Raw genomic sequence first — 22,968 nt, 5'->3', positions numbered from 1 at the left:
AACAAACATTCATGCAGTAAGTTTGCAAACCTTACTGTAAAATTTAATGCATATTTTAAAACACATGTATACACCCATGTAGTGACCACACTGGTCAAGACACAGAATGATATGGAACATCTACAAAACTTCTTTCATGCCAACTCCATTCCAGAGTTAACTATAATTCAGTTTTCTAACATAAATAAGATAAGTAAAATTTGCCTACTTTTGAATTTTACATAAATCATAAAGTTTCTTGTGTGTCTAGCTTATTTTGCCAATTTATCAATAAAACTTTTTTTAATTGTTAAGTGATTCAAATAATGGTTTGTCTCCATTATCAAGCTGATTTTCATTATATGAATATAATAGGAATTATTTATACATTCAGCTATGATGGACTATTTTTTTCTAGTTTAGATACATAATGAATTAAGCATCAACACTCTGGTCGATGCCCTTTGATGAACACATGTAAGCATTTCTATTTAAGACTACAAGGTCTGGGTCATAGAAAATGCATAGTTCAACTTTAGAAGATACTGCAAAACATTTTTCTAATATTTTTTTTCTAACTTCCCCTTCCACCAATAGGACTTGAAGAGTTCAAGTTGCTCCATATGTTTTCGATGCTTGATCATTATAGTACTTTAAAAAAGAAAAAAAGTAATAGTAGATATGCCACTGCTATATGTCTCATTGTGTTTGGATTTGCACTTTGATGACTGGTAACTTTGAACATCTTTTGGTAAGCTTAGGACCCATTGGGAAGACACTTATATGAACACCTGTTCAAGCCCTTTGCCCATTTTTTATTGAGTTCTTTGTCTTCTTTTACTTATTATTTTGAAAAAGTTTTTAAATATTTTCTTAGAAAAATTAAATATCAAATATTATATTGTCTATATTTCTTTAATCTTGTGGCTTGACTCTTCACAGTCTTAATGTGCCCTTTGATGACTACTCACTTTAAAATGGTCCAATTTACTAGTCATTTTTTTTGTATAGTGCTTTTTATTTTCTGTTCAAGAAAAAAGAGTGCCACTGGCAAGTTCCTTATAATATCCCCCTATGTTATCTTCTAAAAGCTTTATTGATCTAATTTCATATTTAGATATAAGTCCAAGGCCAGGCGCAGTGGCTCACACCTGTAACCCCAGCACTTTGGGAGGCCAAGGTGGGCAGATTATCTGAGGTTGGGAGTTCGAGACCAGCCTGACCAACATGGAGAAACCCTGTCTCTACTAAAAAACAAACTTAGCCGGGCTTGGTGGCGCATGACTGTAATCCCAGCTACTCAGGAGACTGAGGCAGGAGAATCGCTTGAACCTGGGAGAGAGAGGTTGCAGTGAGCCGAGATTATGCCATGGCACTCCAGTCTGGGCAACAAGAGTGAAACTCTGTCTCAAAAAAAAAAAAAAAAAAAGATGTAAGTCCATCTGGAAACAATTTTCTGTGTACCATGTTAATTAGGGAAATATTATTTGTTGTTGTTGTTGTTGCTGTTGTTTTTGGTCTTTTGTTTGTTTACCATAAGTATACCCAATTGATTCTATATCCTTATATATACTTGTAACATTAAATCTATTGGAAATAAAAAGAAAGCTAAGCTTACGTCTTAGCAGAATAAGATTTTTAAATATGAAAAATAATTGGCCAGGTGTGGTGGCTCACACCTGTAATCCCAGCACTTTGGGAGGCTGATGCAGGCGGATCACCTGAGATCAGGAGTTCAAGACCAGCCTGGCCAACATGGTGAAACCCCGTCTCTACTAAAAATACAGAAATTAGCCGGGCATGATGGTGCCGTGCCTGTAATCCCAGCTACTCGGGAGGCTGAGGCAGGAGAATCTCTTGAGCCCGGGAGGTGGAGGATGCAGCGAGCCTAGATCAATCGCACCACTGCACTCCAGCCTGGGCGACAGATTGAGACTTTGTCTCAGAAAGAAAAAAAAAAGAAAAGAAAAATAATTTAAATAGTAACAATATTCAGCAGCAAGTCTGATAGCTAATTTGATTTTTCAAATACCATACGTTGACATGGCATTTCAAGATTTCTTCAATAACTGCAAAATCTATGATTTTTATTGGTGACAGTTTCCAGGTACTGCTAATACTAATGCTATTTTCTGCCTATATTCATATATGAAACGAATAATAAACCTTGCTTAGAGATTAGCACAGGTTAAGTTGTAATTTTTTCCCACTCAAGTCCATGAGTCCCTTTAATTTGATATCCTAGAATTCAATTTAAAAATCACAGATTTATTGAAAATAACACTTCTGCTTCAAGCCATGGCAGTGTCATTGCTGTAGTTACTTTGTTATACAATTGGTGATCACATATACATTAGATTGTTTTTTCCATTTTGTTACATACCTGTATCTATGTATTCTTTCACTAATAAGACAGTGCTTGAATTACTGCATCTTAACCAAAGGCCTTGAAATTTTACAGTGTAAATATTAAGCTTTATTTTTCTTCAAAAGTATTTTTGCTAACTTAGCCATTTTGACTTTTATATAAATTTAAAACAATTTTGAAAAAAACTGCCACTGTTTTCATTAGCTTTTGTTCAATACATCATTTCGGGAAGTCTTGACAATATAGAGTTTTTAATCTATAAGTGTAAAATTTTCATCTTATTTATAATTTTGAATTCACTCAATTATGTTTTATAGTTTTCCATATAAAGACAATGTTAGATGAATGTAAATTTTTAAGCTTCTAATGATATGATCGATGGCTTATCTGATTTTTCTAAAATATGAAAATACAATTAATTTCTTGTATATTAACTTTTAATCAAACAACAAATACAGTTATTTTAAATTTTTATAGATTGTCTTCATTTTCCTTTGGAGATTTTAACTGAATGTGGATAGTTTAATTTATTCCATTTCAATATTTATATGTGTCTTTTATTTGCTATCCTAACTGCATTGTTGACTAGAATTGGTGGTAGTGGACATGTTTATGTAATTGATCTCAGAGGAAAGATTTGCAGTTTTTAATCACTGATGCTATTTTTGCTTTATTAGCTATTGGTTATACTTCATCAGATTTAAAAAGTTCAATTTTATTTTCAGTTTTCTGAGATATTTAATCATGAGTAAACAAATTTTTGATTTATCATGATTTTTGTCAAAGGTCTTTGCATCTATTGATAGATTTCCCTTTATTTTGTAGGTATACTAAAATTTATTGATTTTTTAAATATTAAATTAAAAATGAATTCTTGATATAAACTCATCTTAATCATGATATATAATCTTTTTATGTTCTACTTTATTTAATTTGCTAAAATTTCTATAGACATTTGTGCATCTGATTTCAAGTAAAAAACTAAGATATAATTTTTCTTTTCTTGTAACGTTTTTGTTGTTTTAGTTATTATGCTTAATTCATAAAGAAAATTAAGAGATGCTTTATTTTTAAATTTGTCTTCCCTAGAGAGTTTAAGATGGGTGTTAATTCTTTCTTAAAGTGTTGGTAAATATAACTGGTTAAACTATCTGTGTTTGAAGTTTTCTTTCTGGAAAATATATAGAAGTACCCTTTGTTTATTTCTTTATTTTTTAAGTTTTACCTCTGTGAATTTTAGTAGGTTAGCCTCACTCTGCAGTTCAGGATCTTTCTGAACAACTCCTGGTGTTCGTGGAACTCCAAAATGCCAATCTCTGTCTTCTAGTTAGAACAAATGTTTCGTGTTCCTAGAGTACCATGTTCCTCTTAAAGTGAGTTAAAAGGGCAGTTTCCCTATTTGATGTGTGAATAAGAAAAAAAGGAAAGGAATTTACCCAACGAGAGAGTCCAAGAGACTAATTTGAAAATCTCACCAGACTGGATTTTTGTTTTCTCTGTTCTTTTGACCACTAAAGTTCAGGTTGCCTGGATTATATAATGAAGAATTCAAGCAGTTGTTTTATGTTCTTTATCCAGCTTTCATAGTTGCTTTCAGTAGGAGGTTAGCAAAGTAAAAGTTACCCAAACAGGGCTGGAATTTGAAGTCCTAAAATTGATTTTCATGCATTGTTATTCTGATGAAGGCTTCTATTCCCATTATCTCATTTTTCTATTCTTATAACTCATTAATATTTATGGCTATCAACATGAAAGATTTTCTTTGCAAAAGCAATTAAATGCAGTGCTTATTTTTAAAGCCCTTATCCAAGATCTTTTTTCAGAGCCCAAGGAAGTAGAAACAATAAATTAAACTTAGTCTGCTCTTACTTTATCCTCTTGCCAACATCAACAAATGGCTTCAGAACTAGCTCCATCAATATATATACACACCCCATTAAAATTGTTTCTTTCTCTCCCATATTTTTCAACATGTCTGAAAACTCTATGTACCATGAATCTTTATGTACAAGTAAAACAGCACTATTTATTGAGTTTAGTGAACAAAAGAAAAAAAGGAGAAAGGATTGGCAGCAAATTGATATCTCCTTGAAGCCGTATCACTGCTCAGCGGATTGTGCTCCTAGGACCTGTGAATCACATCTCAAGATGTGTGTCTGGTGACATGTGAGATTTTAATGAATCTTTTCAATCATGGCTTGTCAATATTGGGCCCAGTTTTTTCCTATTAGTTGCTTTTTTTAATGAAAGCTAATTTTAGAGTCAATTTGGGCTGAAAGCATCATTAAAACATGCAAGATGCAAAGTGCAACAAACTTCCCTCTCCACTCCGCATTCATATCCTTATAACATGCAGAGGCCATTACTCCCCTAACTCCTAGTCATTAGAAGGTTATACACTCATGAGTGGGCAATTGTATCTAATGCTGGCCTTTTCTCTAATGCACTGAATGTTGATATAACGAATGGAAACATTTCTTCGTAGAGAGTTTGTGACCAAGTGCTAAGTTATGTATAGTTTATAAAATATTTGAAAACAGATGGTATATGCACTTACCCTTGAAATCCAAGTTTAAAAAGTCATCATACCACATTTCTGAGGATTTTCCTCCCACTATCTCAGGGAGAGACTACATTAAACTTGAATTTTCAATATGTCATAGTGAAACACATTTACTGTAGTCAGTTGTTAATATGTAGTTTTCTCTATCATGTATATTCCTATCCTGAAAAATGATAATGTCTTCTTTTTGGAGACTGTGTCTTGCTTTGTAGCCCAGGCTGGAGTGTAGTGGTGTGATCATGGCTCATTGCAACCTTGAACACTTGGGCTCAAGCAATCCTTCTGCCTCAGCCTCTCAATAACTGAAACTACACTTGCACAACACCATACCTGGCTATTTTTTTTCTTTATCTTTTAGAGGGAGAGTCTCACAATTTTTACCAGGCTGGCCTTGAACTCCTGGCCTTGAGTAATCCTCCTGCCTCAGCCTCCCAAAGTGATGAGATTATAGGCAGGAGCCACTGCCCCAGAAAGAAAAAAAATGACAGTTTCTATTCATCTTTCTGTTCATCTAATGTCAAACAAAGAAGAGCTTCACAATCAAAATGGTAGTTATATCATTTGGATATCTGTCTCCTCCAAATCTCCTGTTGAAATGTAATTGCCTATGTTGGAGGTGGGGCCTGGTGGGAGCTGTTGGGACATGGCGGCAAATCACTCTGAATGGCTTGGTGCTGTCCTCAAGATAGTGAGTGAGTTCTCACAAGATCTGGTTGTTTAGAAGAATGTGGCACCTCCCCTGACTCTTTCTTGCCCCTCCTTTGACCATGTGAGATTCTGGCTCCCTGCCACCTTCAACTATGATTGTAAGCTTCCTGAGGCCTCACCAGAAGCAGATGCCAACATCATGCTTCTTTTAAAGCCTGCAAAATCATAAGCCCATTTAACCTCTTTTATTTGTAAATTACCTAGCCTTGGGTGTTTCTTTATAGCAATGCAAGAGCATACTAACACAAGTAGAAATCAGTTAATGAAAGTTCTAGGTATAAGGTTATTAATTTATTCATGAAATGTCTATTTTGCTTTCTTCAAAGGCATATTTGCTAAAAATAATTGATCATCTGAATAAAAAACTGTGTAAACACAACTTCAGGCTAAAAATATAACATGACAATTCCCAATTGTGTCTGAAATTTTTAACATAGAATTTAGACTGTCGACAGTAATCTTACTGACCTTGGAATGTAAGCTTAGATACACTTGAAAATGTTACTGGAGAGTTGAACTCAAGGAAATAGAATCAGCCTAGCCAGAAAATGCAATTCAAATCACAAACTTAAATAGAAGAAAAAAAAAAAGACAACATTTCAGAGAAACCTGAAATTACTTTGTTAGAAGTGCAGAAGAGGATAATTGCCAGGAGATGATCACTGACTGCTTAAAAGTATTCTAGAGAAAATATATTTAAAACCCAAATGTGTTTGTTCTGCAACAGGCAAAATTGAGCAGAACTGAACAAGCAAGTAGACTCTCATTTGCTGAACCAAACTTTTTAATGTAAAAGCATTATTTTCAGATATCCAATTTTACTTACTCATTAGTAAGTATTAAGAAGCTCATTAATACTCTAAGAAAAAATAATTTTCTCTTTGAAGTAGTATAGAAAGAATGGTACACTCAGTGTAAATGCATATATAAATAAAATCAATATGTTTCTTCAGAGTTATTTCCAAATATTGATGAAGGATTCACACATGTTATGAACATTTAACAAAACCCATGTTATAAGTCTTGGGCATTTAAGTGTTCTTATATAAAAGACAAGATTTGTATTAAAGAGCACTCTGCCATTTCTCCTTTCTACAGACTTTTATTTGCTAATTATTTTGTCCAAGTAATAAAATGATTTGGAGTCCACAAAGCTTCATTACAATTTTAAATTAAAATATTTGTTTCCATTAGCAATACCATTTATATATTTTGCTTGAGTATTTCATTTGAAATTTAACAAGGCATTTACTAATTACCTGCTATGTGCCAGGCATTGTTCTAAAAACTATGAATACCAAGTCAAACAAAAAAGGATTCTTGACTTCAAATAACTTACATTTAATTGGGAAGGATAGGCATTATTTAATGTAATAACTATTTTAATCCTTTATCTTTCTTCCTATGTTTAGAATACATTGAGCATAATTAAAATTTGACATGAGGAAGAAAAACTAGCAGGTGAAATAATAAAACACTGCACTTGATTATTACATGGCTAAATCATCTTTTGATTTTTAAAGTATGGTTCAAATATTAATATAATTCAATGTAAAAACAAATATTTTAATAAAAGAATCTACTCATAAAACCAGAGACATCCATAATCTCTGTAAAATTCTGCTATTTGGATGGATATATTTATATTCCAGGCTTAGTTTGCTTATTAACTACAATATTATGTGTTTCTGAATTTTGGTGAAACTTACCTTGAAGGTTTGCCAAAAATGTCTATGTGAGCAGTGAGGTCATTAGAATGGTTAGTAAATAACGCATTTTTCTCATCAGAGGATTATAAACTTGATAAAGCAATTTGTAATTATAGTTTTAATCTAAATAGCTCAATCATGTTCTGCATAAAAGACATCCCTTTGCAAATATTATATAATGAAAGTAGGGCTATTATAATGATTCTTAGGAAAGTGGATAAATGCTGACTAAATTAAAGACTAAGTTTTGGAAATTGGTTCCATTCTGTTGTTTATATTTAGGTAATTATATTGAATACACATCCTGGTCTACACTGTAAAAAGTATTTTGTTTTCATTGATCATTTTTATTTACACAGAAGTCTCATATTGTCTTTTATGAAATGCTGCTTTATAAAAATTATGTCTACCTGAAACTCCTAGAAATGACTATAGTTCTCTAATTAAATGTATTCCTTTCTGTCTTCTTGTTGAACCTCCTGAAATACCTGAATACATAAACTGATTCTAATCTTTAAAGGATGTTTTCTATCCCTCAGAGCACAATTACATAATAAGCTGTTAGGAAGATGGAACATGTAAAAGATTCTGGTAGATATTTCTAAAACAGAAAAATAAGTTATTTAAATTACGAAATGCTTCTCAAAATTAAATATTCTAAAAAGCACAGATGTTTCTCCCCTCAAAATACTTGGAATGTGTCTGCTTATCTAAGCAAGTATTAAAAACAATCCTATTACCAAACTGTTTCTTTAGCAAACATCATCTAACAATAGTTACCATTTAGCCAATCTTTCCATCTACTAATAGCATTGAATGTGTAACTTCTTGTGCCAGAAACACTTTTGACATTTCGGCAAACACACGTTAACAAAACCTAGTGTTCTGCGTTTATGTAGCCCCCAACACATTAAAATGCTGTTAAAAATTTACAACCATGAAATAATGCTATAACAGTGATTTGTAAAGAAAATGAAAGCAAATAGAGAAGTGTAATTTTCTTTGTCTAGAAACAAAATAAATGAAATATGTGAAGATGAGTAGGAAAGCATAGGTTAGAGAATGGAAGTGAGGATGGCACTACAAACAAAGTAATGTGTGTGTTCAACAGCAGCGACATTAAAAAAAATCATAGGCATATCCACGAACCGGGAAGGATTTTCTGGGTCTGGGTTTCATATCCATGCTAGTTGTAATGCAAAGTGTGTACTAATAATTTATCATGAATTGGAAAATTCTGCAGTAAATGGAATGCATATTGTATTTTAGTAATGCTAAGTTTCTACCTCTAAAGAAAGTTTGAGGTGCTTTGTCAGTAATATGGTCAAATATTTTCTAAAATCAACAATCAATTTATATTTAAGGCTATCTCCTTCATATCTGATACACAATTGCCCCTTCCCTTACTTAATGTAATTTATTAACAGCTTGTAGCATGTGTAGGATTATTTTAATTACTGTGTAAAAGATATTGAATCTTCCACAAGTTTTACTCATTAAAGTTACAACTTAAAGAGGAAAGAAAGAGGTACAGTTGGGAACTGGGATAGTACCGCAACAGGAGGTCCAATACATAACACAAATGAGCTTTGAGTATTTGCAACTATCATTAGCAATTATAGAAACCTGCTATGGACTGAATGTTGAACTGGAGGCCATTATCTTCAGTGAAACAACTCAAAGACAGAAAGTCAAACACTGCATGTTCTCACTTACAGGTGGGAGCTAACATGGACATAGAGTGTGGGAAGGTGGGCGGGGGGATGTGAGGGATGAGAAATTGCTTCATGGGTACCATATACATTATTTGGTTGGTGGTAACAATAGAAGCCCAGACATCACCAATACACCATATGTTCATGTAACAAAAACTGGGCTGGGCGCGGTGGCTCATGCCTGTAATCCCAGCACTTTGGGAGGCCAAGGTGGGTGGATCAGCTGAGGTCAGGAGTTCAAGACCAGCCTGATCGACATGGTGAAACCCCGTCTCTACTAAAAATACAAAATTAGCTGGGTGTGGTGGTGCATGCCTGTAATCCCAGCTACTTGGAAGACTGAGGCAGGAGAATTGCTTGAACCAGGGAGGCAGAGGTTGCAGTGAGCCAAGGTTGCGTCACTACACTCCAGCCTGGGCAACAAGAGCAAAACACCATCTCAAAAAAAAGCAAAAAACAAAAAACAAACAAAAAAACTGCACTTGTACCCCTTAAATTTATAAAAATAAAAAGCACTCAAATGTTGAAGCCTAACCCCCCAGTGTGATGGTGGTCAGAGGTGTGACCTTTGGGAGGTAACTACATTTAGATGAGATCATGAGAGTGAGGTCCCAGGATGGGATTCAAGACCCCAGATCTTTCTCTCCCTACCACCTTCTAATGTGATAATACAGAAAATCAGATGTAGTCCCACTGCAAACCAGGAAGAGGCCTTCATGAGAAACTGAACTTAATTCCCCAGCTCCAAGTATTATGAGAAGCAAATTGTTGTTTAAGCCACCGAATCTATGACATTTGTTACAGCAGCCTAAACTGACTAAAACACTGAAGAATGAAATATTAATTTAAAGATACATACAACCATTTTATGCATGCAAAATACTAATACTACTTTGTGCAGCTGCAAAATACTATCTTTTATTTTTTTAATTTCACCTTCTATGAACTATTTCTATGCTGTAGGACCTATGAGCCTCTCATGAATAAGATCAATAAATGAAATTTAATTTAATCCTCTGCTCATCTAGATAGTCATTAAACTCAGCAACAATATACATGATAGCACTACAATTTACGTAAAGAATAAATAGTTCCCAGGGTTCACCAGATAATCAATACATTGTTTTGTTCTATCCATTTGAATAAAAGGAAGTTTAATCTTTTCCAAAAATTTCCATCCTCAAAGACAGCTGATAAACGTTTTTTATTTATTCAAGTTTTTATTTAATTAAAGATACACCATTGTGTGCAAAGGGTTTGTTTCCTCTTTTTTGTTTTTCATGTATAATCATAGTCACCTCCCCGAGCTATGCAGTGCTATCTCTACTACATTATCAGCTCCATAAGGCCAAGATCATCACTGTTTTGTCTACTGCTGTCCAGACAGAACCTACTATTCGTTTTTAGTATTTTAGTTTCTTTAGAGAAGATATTCCCCTTGCAAAATTCTATAATAACACATCCTTATTCTTTTTATCGCAGTTCTTTTCTTTCCAGACAATATTTTTCTATCTTTATGCCAATAACTTAATATTTTCTTGGTTGTTTTAACTTTCTATTAAGTCTTGAAATCAGGTAGTGTTACTCCTTAAACTTTATTCTGCCTTTACAAGTTATTTAGGTATTTTAGTTCCTTTTAATTTTCACATGAATTTTAGATTCAGTTTGTCAATTTCCACACCAAAAAAAAATGTCTACTGAGCTTTTGATTGTGATTGTATTAAATCTACAGATATATTTGGGGACAATTGATATCTTAACAATAATGAGTTTTTTCATTAATCTTTAATATGGTTTACCTCTCCATTCATTAATGTTTCTTTATGTACCTTAAATTGTTCTGTATTTTTCAATATGCAGGTTTTTAATATTATTTATTGTATTTATCCTGAAGTGTTTCATGTTTTATACTTTTGTAAATGCTACTTTTTTCCCAAGTAGCATTAATAGTGCATAGAAATACCACTGATTTTTATGTATTGATTTTTTTATCTCTCATCCTTGCTAAACTCATTTCTAGCAGCTTTTTTTTTCTGTAAACTCTGTTTAATTTTATACAGAGATAATCATGTTGTCTGCAAATAAGGACAATTTATCTCACATACTATAATTTTGCTCCCTGTAAGTATGATTTGAGTTTTTTAAAAAATATCTTGTGTCAGTGCTTGACTTTTTAAACCTGTGGAGTATAATTACAATAACCTTTAATATCCTGTCTTATTCTAACATCTATGTCAGTCCTGAGTTAGTTTACAATGAATGGTTTTTCTTCTTATGGGTGATAATTTCCTGCTTCTCTGCATGCCTGATAATTTTGTATAGGATGCCAGACATTGTGAATCTACCTTTTTAGATCCTCAGTACTTCTGTATTCCTGTACATTTTCTTCAGCTTTTTTATGAGATAGTTATGTGAAACAATTTGACCTTGTTGGTTATTTCTTTTAAGATTTGTTAGGTGGTAGTGCTCAGCCTAGGGCCAATCATTCTCACTGCTGAAGTCAAGTTCTTCTGATACACTACCCAGTGCCCCATGAATCTTGAGGATTTCCTGTTTGGATGACAAGACCAGGCTCTACTGGCCCTATGTGAGCATGAAGCATGTTGACTTTAATCCTTCAGGTGGTTCTTTCCCTGGTCTCAGTTTCTTCAAATGCATGCACTGTTCTCTACTCAGCTAAATAATTAAGAGAAACCCTCTTATATCTCCAAAGTTTTTTATCTGCACAGTTTTCTCCTCTTCAATATTTTGTTCTGTGAATTCTAGCTGCCTTGGCTGCCTCATACTCTGAGCTCCATCTCTCCTCTTCTGTGATGTGGACTACCTAAATTTACCATCACTGAGCCATGGCCAGAAAACACCCCAACACAGTAGTAGGCGTTGGCAGATTGAGGGACCCCCTCATTGGTTTCCCTTCTCTCAAAAATCATTGTCTTTCATTGCCTCATACCCTGTGTTTCAAAAACTGTTGCTTTATATTTTGTCCCTTTTTTGTTTATTTTAAATAAGAGCGTGAACCAGGTTCCTTTTAGTTCATCTAGCTGAAAAGAATATTAACCTTTGTTTCTATTTTAACTATTTTAAAATTGCATGTCTTACAATTGATATTTAAAAGTACAGTGTTTCTTTTTCATTGTATAATAAAACTGTTTTATTTGATGTAACATTCTTCCTAATCAATTTCATGTTAAAATTGAAGAAAAAATAAATCACACCAGAGCCAGGCTTTATATGTGTATTAGTCAGAGTTTTCCAGAGAAATAAAACCATAAATTGAGATCTATAGTCTATAGGTTATCTATTTAAGGGATACAATACATATTTATAAATATATGCATATATGAAAAGATTTATTATGAAAATTGGCTCACATGATTATGGAGGCTGAGAAGTCTCATTATCTGCCACCTGCAAGCTGGAAAATCAAGAAAGCTGGTGGGGTAATTCAGTCTGAGTTAAAATGCCTGAGAATCAGAGGAGCCAATGATGTAACACCCAGTTCAAGGCTGAAGATTCTAGAACCAGCAGGGGTTGGGGGTGGGGATGGGAGGCCGCTAGTATAAACCCTGAGCCCAAAGGCCCAAGAACCAGGAGCTCTTATGTCCAAGGGCAGGAGAAGATGGATCTTCCAGCTCAAGAAGCAAAAGAAAGAATGAGCCCTACCTCTGCCATTTGTGCTATTTAATCTTGGATGATGTCCACCCACCTTGGTGAGGGTAGGTCTTTCAGATACAGTCTAATAACTCAAATGCTAATTTCCTCCAGAAATTCCCTCACAGACAAACCCAGAAATAATGTTTTACAGGCTACCTGGACATCCCTTAGCACAGTCAAGTTGGCACATAAAATTAACCACCAAGATATTCTAGAAGTCTGATTTGCTTATTTAAAAGAAAAATAACTACATACATATCCTGAGGGGGCCTGACGGTCGTTCTGTAAGTTTAGCTGCCTGGCACATATGCTTAAACAGATGGACACATTTCATGTGGATGTTGGCCTCCAATACCCTTGGAAACAACCAAAAGTGCTTGTAAGAAAATGGAAATTTAAATCTACTTAATCATTGTTAAATGTACTACAATAATTGCCAGGATTGTTTCCCACAAATCATGAAGGAGACAGTTTCGGCCTAAACAAATGTAAAAATTATTGAACTTCCTTCCATAATTTAGCAGTGATTTGTTGAACCCTCACAACTTTCCCCAGTAAAGAATCTTCTTTCATTCTTCTTTTATGTCAGTAATAGGTTTTCTACATTTATGTCAAGTTATCCAAAGGAGAAAATTAACCTATGATGTTAGAAGTTAGGAGAGTGGTATCCTGGGCGGAGTGAGAATGCAGTGATTAGAAGGAATAGAGGGACATTCTGAGATGCTTCTTATACTCCAACTCTCACTCTTGATAGTGGTAACATTGATGTGTTATATATGTGCTAATTTTTGAGCCCACTTATGGCTTGCACATAATAGAATGTGTTAATTTATTGAGGCCACTTATTGCTCATGTTCTTTACTATAACTGGTGTTAAGTTCAACTACAGTCATGGGCAGCATAAGGACGTGTTGATCAATGAATGACCCTTTATCTAACAGGGGTCCCATAAGATTATAATGGAGATGAAATATTCCTGTCGCCTAGTGACTTCATTGCCATAGTCATGTCACAGCACAATGCATTACTCACGTGTTTGCGATGACGCTGGTGAAAACAATACTATGAGCTGTCAGTTGTGTAAAAGTATCACACATTTACAATTATGTATAGTAAATAATAATAATAGGCTGGGTGCAGTGGCTCACGCCTGTAATCCCAGCACTTTGGGAGGCCGAGGCGGGTGGATCACGAGGTCAGGAGATCGAGACCATCCTGGCTAACACGGTGAAACCCCGTTTCTACTAAAAATACAAAAAAATTAGCCGGGCGTCATGGTGGGCGCCTGTAGTCCCATCTACTCGGGAGGCTGAGGCAGGAGAATGGCATGAACCCGGGAGGCGGAGCTTGCAGTGATCCGAGATCGCGCCACTGCACTCTGGCCTGGGACACAGAGGGAGACTCTGTCTCAAAAAAATAAATAAATAAATAAATAATAACAATAGTAATAATAATAATAATAAATGACTGTTATTGATGTATGTATTTACTATACTACATATTTTATCATTATTTTAGAATGTTCATCTTCTACTTATTTAAATAAAAAGTTAACTGTAAAAAAGTCTCAGGTAGGTCCTTCAGAAGGAATTCCAGAAGAAGACGTTGTTATCTCAGGAGATGACAGCTCCATGGGTGTTACTACCCTTGAAGACTTTTCAGTGGGACAAGATGTGGAGATGGAAGACAGTGATATTGATGATCCTGGCTCAGTGTAGGCCTAGGCAAACATGTGTGTTTGTGTTTCAGTTTTTACTAAGAAAATTTAAGAAGAGGAAAAAAATTAAAAATAGAAAAAATCTTACAGAATAAGGGTACAAAGAAAGTAAATATTTTGGTAGAGCTGTACAATGTATGTTTTAAACTATTACAAAAGAGTCAAAAAGATTTAAAAAATTAAAAATTACAAGGTAAAAAGGTTACAGTAAGCTAAGGTGAATTCATTACTGAAAACATGAATTTTTTAAAATAAATTTAGGGAAGTGTAAGTATGCAGTGTTTATTAAGTCTACAGCAGTATAATGTTCTAAGCCTTCACATTCACCCACCACTCACTCACCGACTCACCTGGAGCAACTTCCAGTTTTTGCAAGCTCCATTTGTAATAAGTACTCTCTACAGGTATACCATGTTTTATCTCCTATACTGTATTTTTACTGTACCTTTTCTATGTTTAGGTATGTTTTGAGTATACAAATACTTACCATTGCGCTACAACTGCCCACAGTCTTCAGCACAATAGGTTTATAGCCTAGAGCAATAGGCTATACCATATAGCCCAGGTGTGCAGTAGGTTATACCCTCTAGGGTTCTGTAAGTACACTCCATGATGTTGCATAATGATGAAATCACCTAATGACACATTTCTCAGAACACGTTCCTGCCGTTAATCAACACATGGCTATATATACTTTAATACTACTTTGTCTACAATCAAAGAAACCATTTGTCTCCTAACCTAATCTTTTTGTAATTGATTGGCAAAAAATTTTAATTTGCAATTTTGTTAGAATGAATGAGTTTAACGTATGAAATTATATTTATTAAATGTTAACTTATTTTTGCTTTTCCTAATAAGTACAGCAAATGATATTCATATTTTGTATTGATTTACAAATCCAACTTGCATACTAAGGACATTAAGGTCTGTCAGTAAGATCCTAATATTTTTGTAATCTGTTGCTGGCATTTATATTTATGATATTTAAATGTTCACAAGTTTTCATTTTTACATTTGAATTTTAATTGGTTTATCTGTATAAATGTTTCCTTGCACTTTAAACTTATAAAGAATTTTACCATTCAGAAATAAGCAATCTGAAATATTTTAATATACTTAGTTGATTTTAACGGTGTGACTATGTGTAAAATATTTTTTGTTTTGAGATAATTAACTAATTGCCCCAGAATAGTGAGTAATTAAAGAAGCAGGACCACTAACTAAGAGTGTTGCAGAATAACAGATTTATTACAAGGATTTGACCTCAGGTAATTTTGGAAAGTGGTTATACAGTGTGTGTGTATGGCTGTGGTGTCTGCATCTGAGGCCAGGCCTAAAATCAGCAGGCCAAGCAGTGGGGAAGGCAAGACAGACATGAATTAGAAGACTGCGAAGACAAACTGGAACTCGCCTTGATGAACTGGATCTCACCTCTGTGTCTCACTACCTCCAAGCTGCCAGCTTTTGATGAAGTTTGAGATATGCAGGAGAAGCTGGCACCTCCTTCCATAGAGCTAAACATACACCTAGCCCTGCAATTAGAGCAGTTGGAGCTAGGAATCTGACAGGAGCTAAATAAACTGCAGGCCCATTCCCTGCTCCAGCAGCCGCACCTGCCTGCCCATGAATCAGAGAAAGTGAAAAAAAAGATCTGGCTGATGCTCTGTAAGGCTGGATGCCACTCTACTTCCACAAGGAGTCAGAATATCAGCAACAATATGCTTGAACAGCCACAGTGTGCCTGGTGCCTCGCACCAGTATTCTGAATGTGACAAGAAAATAAGTGCTGGTGTACTTTTGCCTTCCAAATCGTAATGCGTGCACGTCTCTTGTGGCTGACTCTAATCCAGAACGCTGCAGGAAAGCAAATTATGCATAATGTATTTCCAGCTTAGATAAGTAGACCCAACAAAATCCACTTCAGACTAATGTGTATCTCTCTCCTTTTTTTCCCCCTTTCTATAAGAGATAGGGTCTCACTTTCTTGCCCTGCCACCCAGGCTGGCATGCAGGGGCGCGATCAAAGATCACTGCCATCTCAAACTCCTGGGCTCAAGAGATCCTCCCATCTCAGCCTCCAGAGGAGCTGGGACTAGGGTCATGCACCACCATGCCCAGCTAATACTTAAATTTTTTTTAAGAAACAGTATCACCATGTTGCCCAGACTGGTCTGAGACTCCTGGCGTCAAGCAATCTTCCTGCCTCAGCCTCCCAAAGTGCTGGAATTTGCAGGTTTGAGCCACCATTTCCGGCCCAGACTAAGGTGTATCTTAAGATAAAAACACATGTACCCTTGTCCAATGCACACATATAAATATAGCCATAAATTGTCTCATTGATGTTTGTAAGTTTTAAAACTCATTATTTTTTCTATTATTTTAGCTTTAATCATTTTTATAGCTACATACAATGTCATGGATCATTCACAAACTTAATGTAATTGAAAATAAATAAAGAACAAATGGTTCCAACTGTATGAATTTCAAAGAAACAAGCAGAACAAGTCTATGCAATAGAAGACAGGATTTTATTACGTTTAGAGAAATGAGTGAAGTTAGTTATTGACAGAAGTACTGAAGAGTGATTTTGGTATGCTGATAACATTTTATTTCTTGACCCGGGTGCTGATTATCTAGATATATTGATTGTGTGACAAGTAAGCAACCTTTACTCATGACCTGTGCATTGTGTCAATGTGTATACATTATTACTATACAAATTGTTAAAATGCCATTGTATTTTTAGGCTTGACAGCTAAAATATTTCTAAATCATCTGTATTGTAAAATGCACATTTGAGTGGTATTACTTTTGTAACCCATAATTGTACGATCATTATAATTTATTTTAAGAAAAGCAGCGCTAAGTTTAAATCAACTTTCTTTAAATTTACTAAAATTTTAACCATTTCAAATGACATCTTATGTCACTATCTGTACATTGTTCAAACCTATATTATTCTAATTATCTTTCTTACAAGTATTTCTGTGTAGATCAAGAATTACAATAAGTTTTTTTTAATAAAAGGAGATCTTGAAATGGGTTAGGAAAATCTCTTTTATTTCAGTATAAGGCACATAATGACCCTAAAAATATAGCTCCCTTTTTCTGTCTAGGAGGCATCTTTTATCTCTTCTTGCCCCTTTCCTCTCACATTTAATTAACTTCCAAATTAATTTAAACATATTTAGCCTCTTTATCTTTTTCTTTTACCTATCATCATTCTAGTTAAAATTATTATAGCAGTAGATAGAATGTGTATACTATTTCATCTCATATAGCTACCCCTCATCTGTCTGATTGACATCCCTTAATTTTAGTCTGTCTTCCAGTTCTTCCTACACATTCACGACAACTTCAAAAGTTTGCTTAAATCTTTTCCTCTGAACAAATACTTACTAATTTTTCATTTCTTTTCTGAAGAAGTTTGAAATTCCTGAATTGGTTTTGAAAGTTCTCTATGAATTGGTTTTACTCCCTTTTATCCTCATGTCAGTTTCCTCTACAAAGAGTCCTCTTGGGCTTCTAGAACTTACCATTTTAATGGAGGAAAGGGGCGCAGGCCAGGTGGAGATCTGTTAGAGAAGATCAAATTTAGGCAAGCAAATAATGGGGGGAAATGTAATGTAGTACAATGAAACAAATTTTGTGTGTGTGTGTGTCTGGTGTGTGTAACTTATGTCTTAGAAAAGATCATAAAATATAAAAATATACTTTGCTATAAATATTTTAGCATATATAGCTTTTATTTTTCTACTTTTAGTAAATTAACTCATCCAAAAATGGAGATAGAACCCATAGTAGCAAAATGGCATTATTTGGCTGATATTCAGTGCTCTCAGGGATACTGTGCTCATTTAGGGCTGTGAAATTTGAGGCATTTTTGATAATATAGCTAAGTTACTGGATAGGAAAGACAAAAGGATTCAAGGAAAATTATGTTCCCAGTAATACTTACTCTAATGGCCTTTGTGTTTTAAATCTTTGGAAACCAAGATGACAGAAAGGATGCAGAAAGCAGAGGCATCTCAATTACCCTGACCTGTATGTATAGACTAATTCTTAAACATTTTCCAATCTAGGTCTAGATTCCTATCAAAGTTGACAAGTGACTGGCATTAGAGAAATCTTAAACCTTTTTCAGAGTAGAAAATGTAGCAATATATTTGAGAAGCCAAATCAGAGATATGCAGCATATAAAAAAGGAAGGGGGAAGGATGCTGAAAACGTATAGAAAAGTATTGCCAAAATTAAATTTTAAAAAGCTGCTCCTTGAGCAACTAGCAAAAGGAAATATAATAGCAGATGGCACTAAACAGGCAGTAACTTTCAATTTTCTTTTTCCTTCTGTCATTATCTAAACTGTCAACTCATATAAGAAAACCCAAGGAAGATATATAAGGAATAAGAAGGCACAATTTCTAAGGAGAATAAAGAATATGTGAGCAATGGATAACTTGAACTATTTGAATATGCTTAAATTCACAGCTCCAGTGATATCAAGAATAGAATATATATAGTTACCAAAAGTTATTATAAAGTTATTAGCAATCATTTCTTATAAATCAAGAAAATGTAGGGAAAGACACTAAAGCTGAAAATGCTACAGTAGTGTTTTTCTATGAGACAAAATCATGTCTTTTTCATAATTTTAATTCATTTTTACCAGATATTCCTGAATTTCTACTCTATTCCAGGCTTTGAACTAGAAAATATCGATAAAAAGAAGACTACATTGGGCTGAGCTAAGAAGATAATAGATTTGTGGTGGACGTCAGATTATAAAATTGAGAGTATATTAGAAAGTCCTCATTTATAGATAAGTACAAAGTGTTACACAGAAGAGAAAATATGAATGTTCACTCCAAGGACATGTACAAATAAGTCTTACACAAGAGGTAGCATCAAAATAGGAAGAAATCTGAAGGGCATAGGGAAAAGCACAGAGTGAACATAAATAATCATGGCTTATTTAAAGAATAAGGGGTATATTGGAGTAACCAGAATATAGGACACACAAACATGAAATAGGGAAGGGGAAAGTGGTAGGAGATAAGATTTTTAAGTTAATGTGTGCCAAGATTCTATGTACGATGAGAAAGAGCTTAAGTTTTTTTTATCTTTAAAACCTTAAAATACACTTTCTTTCTTTCTTTTTTTCTTTCTTTTTTTTTTTTTTTTTTTTTTTTTTGAGACAGAGTCTTGCTCTGTCGCCAGGCTGGAGTGCAGTGGCGCAATCTCAGCTCACTGCAACCTCCACCTCCTGGGTTCAAGCGATTCTCTTGCCTTAGCCTCCTGAGTAGCTGGGACTACATGCACACGCCACCACACCAAGCTAATTTTTTGTATTTTTGGTAGAGATGGGGTTTCACCATGTTGGCCAGAATAGTCTCTATCTCTTCACCTAATGGTCCACCAAAGTGCTGGGATTACAGGCCTGAGCCACAGTGCACAGCCAAGATACACTTTCTTTTTAAGAAAAAATAATCTTTACTTGTGTGGGGGGGTACAATAGTAATAAGGATAATTTATATATACATCTGTTACCAACATCCACATGGCCATAGCAGCTTCAAAAATCATTGTTGAGGCCAGAAGGTTGGTCTTTGGTGTGACACCTACAGAGCGTAGACAGAGACACACAACCAATTGGACTTACAGGAGCTGTGCCTGGCTGCTTCTCCAGAGTGTCAAGAGAAGGAGGGAGGTAGAGGCAAGGTATACGACTATATACCAGATGAGACCTCTCCATGTGGAGTGCCCAGGAGCACGAAATGGTAGGGGTTACACTGAGCACTTGGCTGAAAAGCGAAGTGTTCTCCTATGTACCACAAAAAGGAGTTTCTATGCACAGGGAGTAATAAATCACCACATTTTAACAGCAGTTGAATAATGAGTTTGTGCAAGACAACTTTGGTAGCATGGGAGGAAACAATTGCTTCAACCAAAGGAAAACACTTAGAAAAGAGAAATCAATTTAGAATGCTACTTAGAATGCAATTTAGAATGCTATCCAAATGCTAACATTTGGATAACAGTTGTATCAATGCAGAATGTCCTTCCTTCAAAGAAAAGGTGGATGCGTGGTAATGCTATTGGTCAGGATCTTTAGTAGAGTTTAGTCAAACCTGGAAGTGAAGCAACCATGAAGAATGGGTAGGGAATGAGGCAGCAAAAGCAATGCTATATATGTGTAATAGATTTTAGATTCAAAGTGATTTTTGAATTTCCTTTAATCCTCATGATTATTACATTTTACACTTGCAGGAGAAAGTGAAATTCAGAAAATTTCAGTGATTCAAACCAAATTTAATAAGTAGAAGAACGAGAGTGTAAAACTGAAGTTGTGGTTTAGCATCTTTTCACTGCAATACGTAAAGAACAAAAGCAAACAATCAATCTGGCAAACAGAAACCCATGAACAAACAGAGAGTATCTACAAAAACCTTCAATACTCAAAGTGGCAAGCCATTTTTATGATTTTATGTTACTTAGCAGTAACCTAAAAAAGATTTTCCATGGCTATGATTGATTTTGTATTGGTATTTGACAAAATATGAGGCTGGACTAGCCACTTGTTTTCATAGATAAAGTTTAATAGGGATCCACTGGATAAGTCTATTTGTTTACCTGTTTTGTATGGTTGCTCTGAGCTCCAACGACAGTTGAATTGTAGCAGAAATTTATGGCCATCAAAGCCTAAAATAATTACTATCTGGATCATTAGGAAAACTACTGCTTATCCCTGATTTTGATAGTGGAATATATGATCTAAGCCTTTGTACTTAACATAACCAGTTCCCAAATGTATTGAAATATAATCTGATATCATTGATTGTGCACTATACCAGTAGAATTTTAAAAAGGTCATAAAATAAATGAAAAGTTTTATTTATTTAGAGATAGACAAAACAATTTCATGTTTGCATTTACTACTGTCATTATGTGATTTATCCTTCTTAACTCCTCTATTCCAAGGGTTTGCTTTTTAATTTTGATGAGGGGCAACTTATAAATTTTTCTTATATCAGTCCTGCTTTGGGATTTTTACCTAAAATCTTTGCCTTACCTGAAGTAACAAACATTTTCTACTATGTTTTTTTCTTAGAAGTTTTATTGTTTAAATTTAGTCCTACATTGCACACTGTGTTACTGTATATGTATTATACACACACACACACAGACACACACACACACACAGTGGCCATAATGGGTCAAGCAAGGGTCATTCTCTCTCTGTCTCTGTCTCTTTCTCTCTCAGAAATTGCATATGGATATCCAATTGTTCATATACCATGTTTTTCTAGAGTTCATCCGTTCTCCATTTGACCTTCCTGTCAAAAATCAATTGCCCATATATATGTGGAAGTATTTTGACTCTGCTTTATTGACAGATTTGTCAATCTTTAGGATAAAACCATTGTATACTTATTATTGTGGCTCTATATAGTAATCCTTGAAATCACTTACTATTTAATAATAGTATGAGGTATCCACCTTGTTCATTTATTAAAAACTATTGGTCTAGATCCTTTGTTTTTCATGTAAATTTTAGGTTTAAATTATAAATTTCTACCAGAATCCATTCTGAGATTTAAATTATGACTGTTTAATCTGTAGATCAATCTGGGGGAGGATTTACATCTTAACAATTTTGAGTCTTCCAGTCTATAAATGTCGTATATCTCTCCATTAATTTAAGACTTCTTTGATTTCTGTCGTCAACATTTTATAATTGTCTGTATGCATCATGCACACATTTGGTTCATACCTAATTATTTAATGGCTTTGGTATATTATAAAAAAACTGTTACTTTATCAAAATGAATATTCTGTATAATTCCTTCAGGTTATATAGATTTTTTTTTCATTTTGACCTATTCTGACCAGTTTGGATTTTGCAGTTAAATAATATTTCATTTATATGTCACTGAAGTTTAAGTGTAAATTTTTGTTGTTTTATAAACACAGTGTACTGTGCAGAAACTCTTTAGTTTAATTAGATCCCATTTGTCAATTTTGGCTTCTGTTGCGATTGCTTTTGGTGTTTTAGACATGAAGTCCTTGCCCATGCCTATGTCCTGAATGATATTGCCTAGGTTTTCTTCTAGGGTTTTTATGGTTTTAGGTCTAACATTTAAGTCTTTAATCCATCTTGAATTAATTTTTGTATAAGGTGTAAGGAAGGGATCCAGTTTCAGCTTTCTACATAAGCTGACAGAATGGGAGAAAATTTTTGCAATCTACTCATCTGACAAAGGGCTAATATCCAGAATCTACAATGAACTCAAACAAATTTACAAGAAAAAAACAAACAACCCCATCAAAAAGGGGGCAAAGGATATGAACAGACAGTTCTCAAAAAAAGACATTTGTGCAACCAAAAGACACATGAAAAAATGCTCATCATAACTGGCCATCAGAGAAATGCAAATCAAAACCACAATGAGATACCATCTCACACCAGTTAGAATGGCGATCATTAAAAAGTCAGGAAATAACAGGTGCTGGAGAGGATGTGGAGAAATAGGAACACTTTTACACTGTTGGTG

At 34.4% G+C, this 22,968-nt stretch overlaps 2 long non-coding RNA genes across 4 annotated transcripts in view; one reads left to right on the top strand and one right to left on the bottom strand.

The window, feature by feature from the left end:
• Positions 1–12,497, bottom strand: part of LOC129526273 (uncharacterized) — a 68,563-nt gene extending 56,066 nt beyond the window's left edge. For 2 of the 3 annotated variants that reach the window (XR_010130688.1, XR_010130687.1), the window contains exon 1: positions 12,414–12,497. This is a non-coding gene — a long non-coding RNA (uncharacterized lncRNA). The remainder of the gene's footprint in view (positions 1–12,413) is intronic. The other variant, XR_008670908.1, reaches the window with a different exon arrangement.
• Positions 12,498–12,622: 125 nt separating this feature from the next.
• The window catches only part of LOC134757083 (uncharacterized), a 53,437-nt gene continuing 43,091 nt past the window's right edge, over positions 12,623–22,968 (top strand). Inside the window, exon 1 of the long non-coding RNA XR_010130686.1 lies at positions 12,623–12,758. This is a non-coding gene — a long non-coding RNA (uncharacterized lncRNA). The remainder of the gene's footprint in view (positions 12,759–22,968) is intronic.

Source organism: Gorilla gorilla, chromosome 14 (assembly GCF_029281585.2).
Source record: "Gorilla gorilla gorilla isolate KB3781 chromosome 14, NHGRI_mGorGor1-v2.1_pri, whole genome shotgun sequence".
Lineage (NCBI taxonomy): Eukaryota > Metazoa > Chordata > Mammalia > Primates > Hominidae > Gorilla > Gorilla gorilla.
This window is presented reverse-complemented; position numbering and strand designations above follow the sequence as displayed.